Consider the following 17,805-nt stretch of genomic DNA (forward strand, 5'->3'; position numbering starts at 1 on the left):
CAACATGACTTTACTATTAGAAAACTATTTTATAACGGGACGTGAACTATAAAATTTCAGATTCACAATTCAACACACTAAACGTTTAAGTCGGGTTTGACCCGTTGTTATAAAAAACTGAACGTAAAAAACCAAAAACTTTAGTATTTTAATTTATTTGAAAATCTCATTATATTAATTTATTTACTACTACGCAATAAAAAATATAAAATTTTCAATTTTATAAACAAATCTAAGTATTAACACTAAAAATGAAAAAGCAACAACAATGCATAATATTAATATGTTTTTATTTGTTTTTTCTGCATAACAGAAATAATATGTTATTTCGAATATTTCATTTTCTAATATATTTATATATATCCCAGTCCTGTATTAAATTGTTCACAATTCAAAATATCGTAAGCAAAAGGTATAAAACTGAGACATTCCTGCAACGAGAAAGAGAACCGTTAATTTCAAATAATACACAGTTCTCCGTACATGTAGTGAATCTTGCATAGTATCCTTATTAAGTCGACAATTTTCTAATTAAGAAACTTTCTCCCCTACTCGTTGTAAGATCGACCTTTTGCATAGCTTCCATACGACCATGGCCTAAAATGTTAGTAAGGGTGTAACAATCAGCCAGTTCTTTGAGTTGACCAATGAGATAACTGATTAACTTAAAACTTAATTCTACTGTCTGGTTGACAAGGAAATGACTAGTTAACTTATGTTAACGACTAGAAAAATATACAGCTACTCTTACTCTTGTCTTCAAAACCCCAAATGGACTGTTGTCGATCTGTGGGTCGTTTACAGAGAGCGAAGTCTTAAAATTGTTCGTAAGTAATAATAAATTTTCTTTCCAAAAATATTATACCTTTTAAATTTAAACATATGTTCATATCTTGTTTTTTTTATTTTTTAGTGTTTTAAAATTGTGTAGTGTATATATATATTATTGTCAGACACAGCACTAAAGCTTACATTGTACGTTGCAAACACTTACATTTCCTTGAAATTATGAAACTTGGAATGACAATGGACACCAGAAACCAAATATATAACCAACTGAAGTGGATATTTCATTCAAAGTGCAACAATATCAGAGCGAACAGCTTCTACCTCCACGTAATTCCCAGAATTTAGTTTTTACTAAACAATTATATATATATATTATTTTAAAAAGGATATTTCATTGTCTAAAAGTAACGATTTTTCAATTTTATGTTTTGTATAAACGGCTATTGTTATTTACTTTCGGTGAATACCTGTCTTTTAATGTGGTTATTATTTTTTTCAGTTTGTTTCACGATTGAGAACAGTGGTAATTATTTTTGTTTATGATTTATATCCTAGAAACGATTTATGTGAATCGAAGTGAAATGATTTCTCAGAATTGTTAGTTAAAAGATTCTGGTATTGCCTGAAAATAATGAAAATTTTAGTATTGTCCGATATTGATAGAAGACTGATGTAGTCTAATAGATCCAGAATAAATGTGAAACAAATTAAATTACAGCTTTTTTTTTAGTTTTATAAGTTTATCCTTTTTTGGGAGGAGCAAATCTGGTGATTAAAAAAGGTTATTTGGAATTTAAAACATAAACGTTTAATCTTTTTTGTATCTAGAACTATGACAATTTTACAAATTCTTAGCGTTTTTTTTCGGTTGTGATACAAAAAAAGGATAAAAATGCTAAAGTTTAGGCAATAGGTCTGATAGTTGACAAACATCTGCAGTAACAAAACACCGAATAAAATGTTTAATGGAAAATGAAAAATTAGATTTTTTTTTTCTTTTATAAGTCTTGTCTTACATATTTACGTAAAAACATATAAATTTGACTACAATTTTCAACATGATTTCATATAAGTTACATTTTTGTTTCAGATACTATAATTTAAAATTATCATAAATATTTTGGTGTGTGTATTTGTATTTTAGTTGTCATACTATAGTACAATAAAAGTATTGTTGCAAGCTATATTTTTGACATTGTAATTTGTATGATAACTAGGGGAAGCATGAGATTAATATAGGTTTAAAACACTTAAAAAGTTCTAACAGGATGTGAAGTTTTCTCCAACATTCGAAACTAGATTATGAATACAGAATAAATGTTTTTGAGAGATAGTCAAGAATATGTATAGAGTTTATTTTCAAAATAGAACTGACTCAGTGTGTGCAATTTCATGTATTTGTTGTTGTTCATATTGAGTTATCTTGTATAAGGGAGTTGATTTTAATTTAGTACTAAAATTTTAGGGATTTTGTTTGTTTGTAATTAAGCACAAAGCTAAACAATGGGCTCTCTGTGTTCTGCTCACCATGAATATCGAAACCCAGATATACCGCTGTACTACTCACTGGAGGAATTTTTAGGGAGGTTTGAACGTCATTTATAAGGCAAGACTACAATAACTCACACCTGTGTACAAGTTTTCAAGCTGGTTATAGTTGAAAATAAGGTAATTTGATATCGTTATTTGGACTAAATATTAAGTTAGTTTCACCAAGTAATTGAAAATAACCCGCCAACCAAAAAACAACATTACATCATAGGCGTCAGAAATAGGATCGTATTTTCACGAAAATGAATAAAAACTTTGAATAAATTACAACTGGTGGAGATGATGACTACTAGGTCAGAGAGTGAAAGCAAAGTTCATTAAAACAAGGTCAGGAAGAAAGAAATTGAAAATTATACAGAAACTTTAAAGAAGACTAATAAGCATAAGTATAAAACATAAATAATATAACGGAAATTTAGGAGAGGAGTTACAAGAGAAAGATGAACTATTTGAATAAGACTTAAAATCGAAAATAAATTTGACTGAATGAGCATTATTATAATGGGGAGAGTACGACAATAAAATTAGAGAAATGTAGAAAAACTGAAATGATAAAATTAAAAAATATGGCAAAGCTGTAATAACAAAATTAACGGATTCAAAAGCGAAGTGAAGAAATACGTTAATGAGCTAGAAACGAGCATCATTGAGGTAGAAAATAACATCACTGAAAAAATAAACATTTGGTAAGGAAATGATTAAATGAAAGGGTAAACCAGCCATATATCTTTCTGCAATGGCGTAGGAGTTTCAGCCAGAAGTGCCATCTATATGATATATAGAATAGGACTTATTTGGCTTATTTCTATTTCTGCTACTGGATTATTCTGGCCATGAGACTACCAAATCTAGCTCCAGAATTTATACGGTCAATTCATCATCAACCAATAAACAAATCTAGACTATGATGAGAAGGTGCATGGTAGTGAACAAAAAGCTATACATTTTACTGTTCATTTAATGAGACCAATTCTGAGAGGGTTAAGTAACCTTCCAGGTAAGGATCATAAGAGTATTGGTTGCTGCCTTACACAATAGGTTTGGAGGTGTTGCATCAAACATCTAGACCAAAGTTCCAGAACAGGGTATGGAGGAGAAATGAATTTTTAACTGAACTTGCAGAAGATTTGGAAATGTTTACCTAATTAACTCGTCCAGATACTCTATGTGAAATTATTGTTTTGCTGGTACATGACCAATTTATAAAAAAACATGACAGATAGAATATGAGAATCATACTGAAACAAAATAGATGTACATCTATCAATGAAATTTTGCAGCTGGTGATAGAACATAAATTCATCAAAGTTGCATGTAAGCTACTAACTGCACCATTTAGAATATACTAGGGTATTCAGTTTTGTAGTAAAGAAACACCAATTCCCCTACTGATAATGTAGAACTTAAATTATTAGTTAGATAATTAGTTAAGTAGAATACAAGAAATAAACAACAACACAAAAGATGCTTCAAGTATAACTTGAAGGGATATGTTGCCAGGAACAGCAGGAAAAAGATCTGTGTGGAATAGAAGCTTCTCTCGTAGGATACCAGAAATAAGCATAACCTAACCATTACAGCTGAGACTGTAAGAAATTGAAAGCTGTTATTAAGCCAAAACGACAAAGCCCAACCAGATTGAAGAACAAACGCAGAGCTAATGAGAAATCAAGAAAACATGACTCAGTTTCCTTTATGAAATGATGTTCACCTGGGATTACTCCAACTATCCAAAATAAGAAAAGAGAGTCATTATTTGAAGAAGATCATCAACGAGGTCACAAGTTTATTGATGGGAAACCTTGCAGTGTTCTGACCGACAGTGTTTTTACAACTACAGATGATTATCTTAGTGAATTAACGGAGGAGATGAATGAGTGAAAGTTGCCTCCAGAAAAAAAAGAAAGAAAAGGGATCACTGCAGACATCAAGGGGGACATAAAATTCCATAAAAAGGGAACCCTTACCCTTGGAAGCTGCTCTACACCTCATGACGTGTGATAATTGATACTGATGAAGAGTGCCTATTGGGAACTGACTTAATGTTTAGATACGAATGCGAGGCTAGACTAGTTACAGATAGCTTCATCTTCTATGACCAGAAAATATTTGGGCGCTACATGACAGTCACTATATCGGGGGTTCAGTGAAAATAAAAACAGTGGTGACTGTGCTACCAAAAAGTTAGATATTTATGGCAGAAGTTCATAGGAATACTCCAATATGTCATGAATGGTTGATGGTTAAAAAGTTATCCTGGATATGAAAAATAAAAGTGTTATACCCGAATTTAGCCAGGAAATGTTTAAACTGGATTGTGATAAAGCAAATGTTGGCTACGCTGTAACTGCTGACAAAACCTGAATTTCATTGAGATTAAAGGGTATGTGCCATCCACAATGATCATCTTTGGAAGAACACTGATGAAAGAATAGCAAACTGAATAATTTCAGTAAAACTTAATCTGCTGAGAAGCCTGGAGTTCCTGTTGAGACTACTTTCAGAGAAAATCATTGAGGTTGGATCCACCAGTGGATTCACTGAATTGTCTATCTAGAAAGAGCTCTCCCAGTGATGATACAACCACTGGAAATAAGGGACACATACTAAGGACCTTAGAATAGAAAACTAGCAAAATAATTTGAGAATGGGCTGTTTATAATAATAATTATTATTATATATGAAATTTGTCGAAAGGCTTTCACATTTGAGCAATGGGGTAGTGTTGTACAGGGGCGTAGCCAGAAATGGCCATTGGGGGGTTAGTTTGAGTGCTTGATGGAAGCGCCGCAGGCGCGAAGCCATGCTTGGGAGGTCAGGGGGCAAGTCCCCTCGGAAAATTTTAAAATAAAAACATAAAAGAAAAGCCTGAATTATGCATTTTGAGACCACCTTTTTGGCAAATTTCAGAATGGCATACTGAGGTGTTTGTCTTATTTTTTTAATCATAAATAAATATATAGGCCTATATATATAATACATAACTTAAAGTTATCAGGCCCAGCAAAGTAGGCCTACAGTCCTGTCATCAACATATGAAATACAGAGTCACTCAGGAGAGGGCAAAATATATGTATAGTGTCTATAATCTGTATTCAAATATCATGGACAGTGTATGTTCATATTCCCTGGATTTCAAGAATTAACTTCACAAATAAACAGTGGGTGGCACCGTGGTAAGCTGGCAGCACCATGGCACTAACCTAGTACCATTGGTGCCATCTATAGTGAATCATTCATAAGAATGAACAAAAAGTATCAAGTATGATAGTGAATGATTCACTATAGATGGCACCAATGGTACTGTGAATGTGACGTTGACAAACAGAAGTTGTGACAAACAATCATTCACTATGTCAAGCCTGAAAAAGCAAAAGACACTGCATGGGTTCTTTAAACCCATTCATGAGACTGAACATGACCAATCTGCTGCAGCCAATCAGGTTGAATCAGAATTGTCAACTGAATTGTCAGAGTCATCACCGTGGTCTTCAACCAGTGCTGCCACTACCCCCTCATGTCCAGTCTGGGACATTGGAAATTACATTTCTGATGATGTCAGCATTGGTAAACAGGTAAGTCGACTCCTCATTATATTAATTTTGTATTAAAAATCATGCAAACACTCTGATGAGTTTTAGACTGAATATTCATTGCTGCTAGTGATTGTAGGCATACAGCCACAGAATGTTAGGCCTGCTCTGTAAAATACAGTTCTAAGCCTTTCTCTTCGAGGTGATAGTACTCTCATAACAAACTTTCCTATGTGCAAAATAACTGAATTAGAACTACGTTTTTCTGTCTCTTTTAGATAAACGCTGAAACCAAAAAATGCCTCCTAGAGAATGCCTGGAAGCTAGGGAGTTATTATATTTTCCCCCAGTGTGGTCCAAAAAAGCTGCGTTTACAGCATCATTGGCTTTCACAGTGGAGATGGCTACTCTACAGTCAACATGCAAAGGGTGCTTTTTGCAAGTACTGCTGTGTCTTTTTGCTTCTGATGGTGCTGGCGTTGGAAGCCAGAAATTGGGACAACTAGTGAAATTTCCATACACAAACTGGAAGAAGGCTGTTGAAGACTTCAAAGCACATGAATTGAAACAGTACCACCAAGACAGCAAAGAAAAGGCTAACAATTGTCTGCAGGTCGTAAACACAAGTTCATCTGTGCACTTGCAGCTTGATGCAGCTTACAAGCAAGAAATTGAACGGAACCGGCAATATTTAATGCCTATTATTGATACTGTATTGCTGTGTGGGAGACAGGGTTTAGCTTTGAGGGGAAAATATGATTCTGGTTCAATGTTTGTTGGTGAAACTGATGAGGAGCCCATCAATAATGATGAGAATTTTCGGGCAATTTTGCGCTACAGGGCAAAAGGTGATGTCAAGCTTTCAGCAAGCCTTAAGAGTACAAAGAGGAACGCTACGTATCTGAATCCTCAAATTAAAAATGAAATCATCAATGCCTGTAATACTCATGTTCTTGATGCTTTGGTCAACAGGGTTAATGCTGCAAAGTGTTTCTCAATATTAGCTGATGAAACAACAGATATTTCAGGCATTGAACAGTTTTTGCTGTGTGTTAGATATTTGCATGCCAATGACAACTCTGTTGCAATGAGAGAAGATTTTTTCCAATTTATACCTGTTTATGATGTGGCAGGCAGAAACTTGGCTGATGTTATCATAACCAATCTGACAAAATATGGTACTGACATGGCTTACCTGCAAGGACAAGGGTACGACGGTGCTGCCTCTATGAGTGGGAAATTCAGTGGTGTCTAGAGACATATAACTGATAAATTCCCACTTGCACCCAATGTACACTGCAGTGCCCATTCCCTAAACTGTGCAATTTCTGATGCTTGTAAAGAAGATCCTGTGCGAAATTGCATGGGAGCAATTTCTAGCATTGAAAACTTTCTCAATACACCCAAACGAAAGCACTTTGGCTCTTTCGGTGGAGAATAAAGCACCTTAATCGAAAAAAAAGTTTGAAAGGTCTCTGCCCCACCCGGTGAGTTGAGAGACATGGCTCAGTCATTGTCTTTCTAAAGTTAATACGTGCAATTGCAGATGCCCTTGAGACCATATCAGGTTGGTAAGACAGATATTCTGCCACGAAAGCCAATCAATTATTGTGTTCTATAGCACAGCCAGAATTCATCATCACTTTACTTACCATTGCTAAATTGTTTTCCTTTAGTTTACCTCTGTGCAACTTACTGCAACAACAGAACATTGATTTAGGTACTGCGATGCATCACGCAGAAATAGTGGAAGATTTAATCCGTTCACTCAGAAATAATACTGTGAATGAATTAAACAACATTTTCTGTGTAGTGAGCTTCAAATTGACATCATAATGCCAAGGCAGGCTAAAAGACAGATGTATCGTGCTAACCCACAAACCACTAGCCCTGAGGAGTACTTTCGTATTGTTGTATTTGTACCATTTGTTGATCACTTTCTTTCACAAGTATGTGACCGTCTGTCCAATTACAAAACTCTCCTTACAAACTTCATGTATCTACTACCATCAGGATCTACCACAGAACGGTCAGAACCTACAGCACAACAATGTGACCAAATTAAAGAGTTGGTCAATATATACAAAGCTGACACTGACAGCACTTCACTAGCTGCAGTAGGTGAATTTAGGGTTTGGTACAAATCACTTGTGAACAATAGACCAAAAATATCATAGATGCATATGCAATGTGCAATGCAGAAATGTTCCTTGTCATTTCTAGACTGTTGAAAGTATTTGTCACGCTACCTGTGTCAACGTGCTCAGTGGAGCGTTCGTTTTCAACTCTCAGAAGACTCAAAACGTATTTGAGAAATACCACCATTGAAGATCGATGAATGGCCTGGCATCATTATACATTCACCGTAATATTAAAGTTGAACCAAACTGTGTCATAGATGTCCTGGCAAGAACGAACAGGCGTTCGAGCCTTTCATAGATATTCGATTGTATTTCTCTAGTTCTGACAAAACTTGCTGTATTAGAAGAGTGTTCAATCAGAAATTTGCATTTGACCATTTGTTGTGTGTGAAATTATCTGCCATGCAATCACGGATCTTTTTGAAACTTCACAGGTGGCAACTAAACTTGTCTAGTCTAAAAAAATTGGGTCCATGGGGAGTAACCCCTCAGCCACCCCCCACCCCCCCGGCTACGCCACTGGTGTTGTACACTACATTTTTAATATTGTAAGTCTTATGTTAAGTCTTATTGTAAGATTTATGTTAGTCCTAGTATTGTTAGAGAACGTTCAACATCATTTGTAATATAGGCCTACAATAAATTACAAAAGTTTAAATGTATTCGAGCTTGTAAAATCATTAAATTATATAAGAAAGTTCATTTTCGTTACATGGAGTGAACTTTGAATTAGTTTTACTAGATAATTTAAAAGATCTCGTCAATTAAATAACAGTGATGCAACATTATTCTAGTGCAAAGTCAACTCGTTATAGTATGGCATAATAACAGTATTTTAATATAAACCCAGCCTCTTAACTCGCAATGCAGTAAACGTATTTTTGTAATAAAATCAACCTGAGAAAGCGTAGCATAGTAACAGTATTTTAATTGTAAAAATTAACCTGATAAAACATTTTAATTTTAATTCAAGGATTAACGTCTATTACCAAAGAGTTTTATATTATTTTCTGAACATCAGTAAAAATACTTCGTAGCAAAGTAAATTATTGATTGAATCTAACTTCAAAGAACAGAACAGAAGTGTGTGATGTTGAGTGGCTGAACCTTCTTTGTGATAAAACTTGGTAACAATCTTTCAGAAACCAGTAGTAAAACTCAGTTTTAAGAGCTACTGGTTTCAGAGTGGAAAGTTTAAAGTTCGACTTTTAATGAAGCTTGTTGCTACAACAATAATTAAAGAATTACCGATTTACTAAATAGCACCATCGGAGCGGTTGGAACTTTGAAATTATGAAGAGGTGCAACAATACGTCAAAAAGCAACAACGTAACTTAATTATAAGTACCACCGCTAATGTTTCCACAAGTTTGGAACCGTGGCGAGGCTGGACGTTGCGACAATGTCTCAAGAAACAATTATGATCCAGTTACATGTACCACCACTAGTATGTTTTTATGTTTGGATTCTTGATGAGGTACTTTGTTCCAACATTGACCAAATATCTTTAAACGTGAGACTCAAGTCAAAGGACTGTCGGAAAGTGGTCAAATTCTCGAGATTTTGATGGATATGAATGAAGCAGTGTTTTATTAAATCCAGCAAGTGAGACCCAATTCTAAGTACTAGCGCCGCAGGAGTGTTGATTGACAACTCCTGCAGCCTTGGTGCTTACTGTGGGGTAGTCACCTTACTCCTTAGTTTATTCGCCTCTTCTTAAAACTATGTATGTCCTAAACTTTCTCATGTTCCTGAGAACTAAAAATATATCATGTATGCACATTTCCTCGTGATACAGAGGAAAAATAATAAAATCTAGTTTTCACCTTGACGAGTTATTGGTTCTGATTGCCAAAAGAACACCATAAATCTTCAGTAGTTCGTGTACATAATGGTGTCGCTATTTTGATTAAGTGATAATATTCGTTATTCTATGTGAGTGATAGTCGTCACCATTTTGCATGAATGATGGTTGGCACTATTTCATGTGAGTGATAATCGATGCTATTTCGTAAGAATGATTTTAGTTTGCATCTTGTGTATGGAGAATAAATAACAGGAAAAAGAAAATAAAAGTATCTCATTGCGACGCTTAGGGCGTGCACTTTTTATGATGACATTATATTATTAATTATCATGAGGTATTAAGTTTTATTTTATTATTTTGCAGGGAACTGAACAATGAAGAAAAATTGGTGAAGCCAGGAATTTCCCGGGTATAGTTGGTTTGTTTTTTTAATTTTGCGCAAAGCTACACGAGGACTATCTGCGCTAGCCGTCTCTAATTTAGCAGTATAACACTAGAGGGTTTGTTTGTTTTGAATTTCGTGCAAAGCTACACAAGGGCTATTTGTGCTAGCCGTCCCTAATTTAGTAGTGTAACACAAGAGGGGTTGTTTGTTTTGAATTTCGTGCAAAGCTACACAAGGGCTATTTGTGCTAGCCGTCCCTAATTTAGTAGTGTAAGACTAGAGGGAAGGCAGCTAGTCATCACCACCCACCGCCAACTCTTGGGCTACTCTTTTACCAACGAATAGTGGGATTGATCATAACATTGTAACGTCACCACGACTGAAAGGGCGAGCATGTTTGTTGCGACCAGGATTCGAACCCACGACCTCAGATTACGAGTTGAACGCCTTAACCCGCCTGACCATGCCCGGCCAACACTAGAGGGAAGACAACTAGTCATTACTACCCACCGCCAATATTTAACTTATATGGCATACTTACTGCTGTTTCCAGAATTGGATAGTGATACTATCACACATAACGTACTGATATAAATAAAACAATCTGGTGTTTTATAATTTTACCAAACTTATGTTTTTCTCTTACATACGTTTTACTACGCGTATTTTGTGTGTTTATAAAGGCCAGGTCCGTAGAATGTTTGGAAGGAGTTCTACTTTGTGAGATTAAAAGTCAACGCATATTGTGCGAAGCACAATCAGCATGCAAAGCATGCTAATGCCATGGGGGTCTGGGGGCACATCTCTAAAAACAAATTGTAAAAGATCGGTGCTATGAGATTAAATCTCGAGAAAATTTTGCGTGGAATATTGTGTAAACAGTTTCATGGTTGTTCACATAAAATCGACAAACATCCAATGTAAAATCAACAACTCATCATTTTGTTGGAACACTGCATGGGAAGCTAGATTTAATTAGATAAATATGTATATTTTATAAGACCACTTCCAGTTCCCCTGAGAAGAAAGGTCCTCCTTTCGAAAGCTTTTGGGTCATAGGATTTTTATTTCATCTCTATCATTCTTGAACCGACGAATTTCTTAGTGCCATGTATGTATGTTTTATTACAGTAAAGTACTGCACTATCTAAATATAAAGTAGTTATTAATTGTTAAATTATTTACTAATTTAAACAACTCTGTACAACAATAGCATATAAACTATTTCAATCATGAGCTATCATATACGTACATGTATAGACTACTGAAATGACATGTTAACATTCTTCTGGTTGCTTTTCCATAAATAACTTACATGCAGTTTCAATATTGATATTTGTGTCATAATGAATATGTATGAAAGAGAGGTCACTCAGTCTTTCTTTGGTTTGTGTAATTAGGCAGATAATTATTCAACTGGGAGAGTGCAAATGTCGAATGTTCAAATGAACATACTTTAGTGACAGGATATTTTTACCTCACAAAAACAGATAGTTCGGCCTACGTATGTGCTGGAGGTGTTTGGAGTTATTGCACTTCTGTAGGATTCTATATATATTTTAACTTGTGTCATCTTATGTTTATACTTTTCTTTAATATGTTTTATTATATTACATATGTTTTAAAAATACGGATAGTGTTACAGTACTTCCGTAATGAATTAATGAAGTTTTTTATACATTAAGAGATGGATCATTGTAAAAAGTATATTTGGGAGATAAGGTAAGATGCCATTGATTAATCAATGATCCTACAAACTATGCCAGCATTTCCTTAGCAATCATCGTTATTCTTTATACATATAACTAATATTTGATAACTTATAAGTACTGCCGCCGCTGCCAACATATATTTCCGTCGCTGTAACCTCAGATTTAATAGACTCGTCTGAAGGTGTGTTCTTTTTACTTTGATTAACCATTTCTCTGTCGGTTAAGATAATTTCAGATGAAAACAGTCCTTTACTTTGTAAACAAATGTGTATTGGTGTTTCCAAATGATTAGAATAAGTGTGTTTATGATATCTGTAAGTGACTGTCCGTATTAAAAGATATGTTGCGCGTTGTAGCAGTTGCATTGTACTATTTAATTTTCTGTTTGTTTGATTTTTGAATTTCGCACAAAGCTATTCGAGAACTATCTGTGCTAGCCGTCCCTAATTTAGCAGTGTAAGACTAGAGGGAAGGCAGCTAATCATCACCACTCACCGCCAACTCTTGGGCTACTCTTTTACCAACGAATAGTGGGATTGACCGTCACATTATAACGCTCCCACGGCTGAAAGGGCGAGCATGTTTGGCGCGACGGGGATGCGAACCCGCGACCCTCAGATTACGAGTCGCACGTCTTAAAACGCTTGGCCATGCCGGGCCCATTTAATTTTCTTATTCTGTGTTTTTCGCCGCGGCATAGCGCTTATAACATACGAGGTCTGTTCAAAAAATACGCGGACTGTTTGAATTGCGCGGCTCCAGTTAGTTCCAGGGGAATCCGCTTGGTGTCGCTAGGTTCGCAAAGATCAGCTGATTACGACGCCATTTTCCGATTGCAGATATCTTCATTTGTGTATTAGCTACGCGGTTTTAAGTGAAGTGCGATTTTTTCGTTTGGCGGATTTCAGAATGAATGACCTGAAGGAGCAACGACTTACTGTGAAATTTTGTGTTAAACTTGGAAAATCTGCGACTGAAACTTTTGCTATGCTGAACATGGCTTACGGTGATGTTTCTATGAAGTGTACGACATGTTTCAAGTGGCATGAACGTTTTAAGGATGGTCGACAGTCCATTGAAGATGATGAGCGTCTTCGACGTCCTTCCACGTCAACTGACGACCCACACGTCGACAAAATCAACACCCTGGTGCGGGCAAATCGACGTCTGACTGTCAGGGAGCTTGCTAAAGAGTGTGGGATATCAGTTGGATCTTGTTACGAGATTTTGACCGAAAAATTGAAGATGCACCGCGTTGCTGCGAAATTTGTGCCTGAGAACTCGTGAGTTTTTGGCCAAACACTCGATCACTGTTCTTCCCCCCCCTACTCACCTGACCTTGCTCCTTGGGAGTTTTTCTTGTTCCCCAAACTCAAAAAACCCTTGAAAGGAAGAATATTTGAGACGATTCCCGAGATTAAGGCAAATGCGACGAAGGAGCTGGAGGACATTGCAAAAGAAGCGTACCAGGACTGTTTCAACAAGTGGAAACACCGTTGGGATAAGTGTGTGCGTTGGGGAGGAGAGTACTTTGAAGGGGTCCCAGACCTGTAACTTCTAAATAAAGTACATTTTGTTTTATGACATCAGTCCGCGTATTTTTTAACAGACCTCGTAGCTCTGAATTTTTAAAATACAAACTTTTAGTTTATATCTTGACTAGTTTGAGATCAAATTACAAACGTGACAACTGAGTATTCCATCTTATTTAACAATAAATCCTGCTCTTTTCCTTGTGGGGACGTTAAACAAATATTTGTAAAAAAGAGAAAAAAGAATGGCTATATAAAATCGTTCTAATCAATATAATTTTGTAAAGGAAATTAAACCGATTAACACCAATCAGATATGCGAATATTTAAATGTATACACGTGTTTAAAAATTATCTTTTTTTTTTTCAGTGCCAGATGAGCGATTGATGCCTCGGGAAATTTGCACTTTACTAGTCCTTTCGTCACGGAGCGTCTGTAAAAAAAAAAAGATATATTACATGTTTTTTTGAATTTCACGCAAGCCTACGTGAAGGCTATCAGCGCAAGTCGTCCCTGATTTAGCAGTGTAAGACTAGAGGGAAAGCAGCTAGTCATCACCACACACCGCCAACTGTTTTACCATCGAATAATGGGATGGATTGTAATATTGTAACGACCCCACCGATGAAAGAGCGAGCATGTTTGTATTCGAAACCACGATCCTCAGAGTGATAACCTTAAAGAGTGTTTCTCTCAGCAAAGAGAACATTATTGCAAAACTAGAAGTAATGTTAAAAAGATTAATGCTAAATATGTGAAATAAGCTTTAGCCATTACTCCAGCCAATGAAAATGCTGCCACTTTGACTAGATGAAAGAAAAACTATAGTAAATATATCAGAAAAAGCCAGAAAATGTTGATAGATAGTGTTAACAAACGTTACGAGAAGTACAGGCCTAGAGCTCAAATGTTCTTGAGCCTTAGTACTATAAAAAAAAATATGAGGAAAGTGTTAATATGTAAAACGAATAAAATAGAAAGTAAGAATGGGAACATCAAAAAGTAAGGAAACAATATATTAATGGGCATGATAACATTAGAAAACTTGGGAGTTTTTTTAACATGATACAAGCTAAGTGTGAGTATGGTCGTTGTTCCACCAATTCTTGCATTGTGTTTGACTTTTAACTCTGATCTAATTATAGACTTGAACTAAGTTTTATCAATAGCTAATCATTTCTAAGTATTTAAGAAATTTAACAATTTCAAAGATCCGTGATTTTTGATACTATTCGTTTGATCCATCTTTTACCAATCAAAAATCTATAATCTCTCACATACGCAATGTATGACTATTGGTACTTCCTGTCTCGCTTGCAACATCAAATACCCCTTTATGATGTTGTGCGTAATTTGATTACAAAGGTGTATCTGTACTTCGTTGCCGAAACAAAGTTTACACCAGGGAAATTTAGCTGTATGTACATTTTATTTAATTTGAACAATTACTAAGTTACCAGAAGCACACAGAGTAGAAAGGCCTGGCATGGCCAAGCGCGTAAGGCGTGCGACTCTTAATCCGAGGGTCGCGGGTTCGGGCCCGCGTCGCGCTAAACATGCTCGCCCTCCCAGCCGTGGGGGCGTATAATGTGACGGTCAATCCCACTATTCGTTGGTAAAAGAGTAGCCCAAGAGTTGGCGGTGGGTGGTGATGACTAGCTGCCTTCCCTCTAGTCTTACACTGCTAAATTAGGGACGGCTAGCACAAATAGCCCTCGAGTAGCTTTGTGCGAAATTCCAAAACAAACAAACAAACACAAAGCAGAAATTGGTGAAATGATTGTTACACCTACTTTGAGTTAATTCTGTGTCAAAAATCACCGAATGCTGTAATATTATCATGCTCAATCATACCTTGTTCATTTACATTTTGGTGTTTCCATTCCTACTTTTTATTCAAAAATGTTTATGCGTTTAATATGATTAAAGTTAAGAAAGCTTCAAATTTAAATCATAGTCTTATATTTTAGTCAATCTATTTATATTAGTGGAGGTTGATGATTCATCACTAATACCTATATGACACTACATGCAGGTCATGAAGAATATTTCTCTAGTTTTAATTTTAGATCTGCTTTTTTTAAATTCTGATTGAACTTTTTCATAACATGATTTCTTGCTAGACTGTAAAGAATACAAACACAATACAGCCTGGAGACTTGACCAAATGCTAAAACATTATTTATATGATACACTTCCCATTGTAGGTCATGTCACCATATCCTATCAGTTATTGGGTTGTTGACATAATAGTCATCCTTGCTGCAGATGTTGGGGTTTAAACCCTGTCAGATCAATCTGAAAGCTGTTGATGCTAACTGCTGTCTCTAAATCTGACACTTTTTCATCTAGCTTATTATGAATAACCAGACAAGTACACTCTGCTCTTTTCTTCTGATATAAATGTTTGACTGAGTCAAGCAGTAAACCATATAGGTTCAATATCAGACACTGCATTGCTTGTACTTGAACTTTTCATTCCAGACAGAAACCTGTTTGAGATGATTATGGAAGTGATTGAGATCTTTCATAGATATACCATCAAACATCAAGGGAGAAATCTGCTTAGCCTCTCTCGCAAGGATCTGTAAGGGCACGATAAGTTTTTCTTACATCTGAAACATCAAGAGTTATATATGGTACAGTATCTCAGGCACCCTAACACAGAAATTAGTAGTAAGTTCCTGATCTAGAATGGTGGAACAATGAGGTGCTTTAGGAAGTTCAACCATGAGTTGTTCTTGACCCCAAACTCATCCATGGGCCATGTGCAGACAAACAGTATATCTCCTGGTTTTAGGAGGCTCATCATTGTCTTGTGTTCCACTGACCATTTGCCTCTTGCTATCAAACCTGCTGCTGTGGTTGCTCTAGTTGGTGGATAGTTTTAACCAATGATGTCTCCATATTTACTTAACCAATGAATGGCTGTAATCAGAACTGAGTTTGAAATGTTGAGGTTGCATAAATACAGGAGCCTTGTAAAGACTACCCCACTAAGTCTCAGGCTATTTAGATGCCAAACCATTACAGAGATTCTACATACATGTTTCTCTTGCATCAATATCAATCCTTAGTTTATTATGCTTTTTTCATTGTGAAGTTAACCGTTATAGGTGAGAAAATGATCAGCCACTTTGAGCTCACCAAGTTCTGACAACTGTATACATTTGCAAAAGGACTTCTAAATCCAACAACTTTCTCAGAGATCCATCATTTCTCAGTGACTGACTATCCATCTTGTCCATAAACCTTTCAAGTGGTGAAAAATGCTAATTTCCAAAATATGGTTCCCTTTTTAACCTTAATAATGCAAGAGTTCAAGAAAAGGGCAATATATACTTCAATAAATATTAACACATTCTATAATAATATTCTGTGATAAAATCACCATGATTTTCTCTTGTTGAATGTTTGAGCTGTTGGATATGTCTGCCAAATAACACTAAATTCATTCAAGATAGGGATTATAAAGTGCAACTAAAAATCTGTGCTTAATTGGTTCAGTGTAAAATGGAATAATGAGATTGTATGTAAGTAATATGCAAAATAAATTATTTTTTTAATGCACTAAGTACAAACACAGTTGATGTACTTGCAGAGCATTTACTCTGGACAATCACTATGTAGTTTTTCCCAGGTTTATCTTGTCAATACTAAATTCTAGAAATAAACTCATCATTTGAAGGAGAAGTTTCAAAATAACTAAATACCAGGTATTTTAGTTTCCAAGAAATCTTAAATTCATCCAGAGCAATGTGCACTACGATATGACTGGTCATTAGTATTACCCAGGTGGGGCTGTAGTCTTTAGATATAACTTTAACTGCTGACAAACACTGTTGTCAACATCTTTACACAATAGCATATAACACGGTTATTTATGGGCAGTAACAGGTGTTACTTACTATGAGAACAACAAAGGAAAAAAAGGAATTTCAAACAAAATCAACTTAATGGCTTTATTGACCATGCATTAATTGAGATCTGCACATAACCAGATTCATGATTATACTGAAAATAACTACTGTTATTATACTTATTATTATTATACAAGGGATTATGAACATATGGTAAGCCTATATACTACAGGTATACAAACTGTACTTGTGTTTCTTAGATTTCATAAAGATTGTTCATTTTATGTCTCACTTTGTGTCCAGTCTCTATTTAGTTTAACATTTATCCAGTCAGTAAGAGTTTTAGTATTATCTACAATAGATATCCTAATTAAATAAGTGGACATATATATAATAGATCTAAAGTTAATTCAGTTTTGCCTGAATACACCAGAGTTCCATAAAAGCAAGTACAAACATTGTATTGATGCTTTGAGTTTGTTCTGATACAGATT

The 17,805-nt window shown here is 35.4% G+C and overlaps 1 long non-coding RNA gene across 1 annotated transcript; it reads left to right on the forward strand.

Annotated features, from left to right (window-relative positions):
- Window positions 1–305: 305 nt before the first annotated feature.
- On the forward strand, window positions 306–17,523 carry LOC143229101 (uncharacterized). Its single transcript, XR_013015666.1, has 3 exons — window positions 306–827; window positions 10,185–10,230; window positions 13,821–17,523. It is a non-coding gene; the product is annotated as an uncharacterized LOC143229101 (long non-coding RNA).
- The last annotated feature ends 282 nt before the right edge of the window (window positions 17,524–17,805 follow it).

The sequence above is a fragment of the Tachypleus tridentatus genome, chromosome 10 (genome assembly GCF_004210375.1).
Source record: "Tachypleus tridentatus isolate NWPU-2018 chromosome 10, ASM421037v1, whole genome shotgun sequence".
NCBI classification, from domain to species: Eukaryota; Metazoa; Arthropoda; class Merostomata; order Xiphosura; family Limulidae; genus Tachypleus; species Tachypleus tridentatus.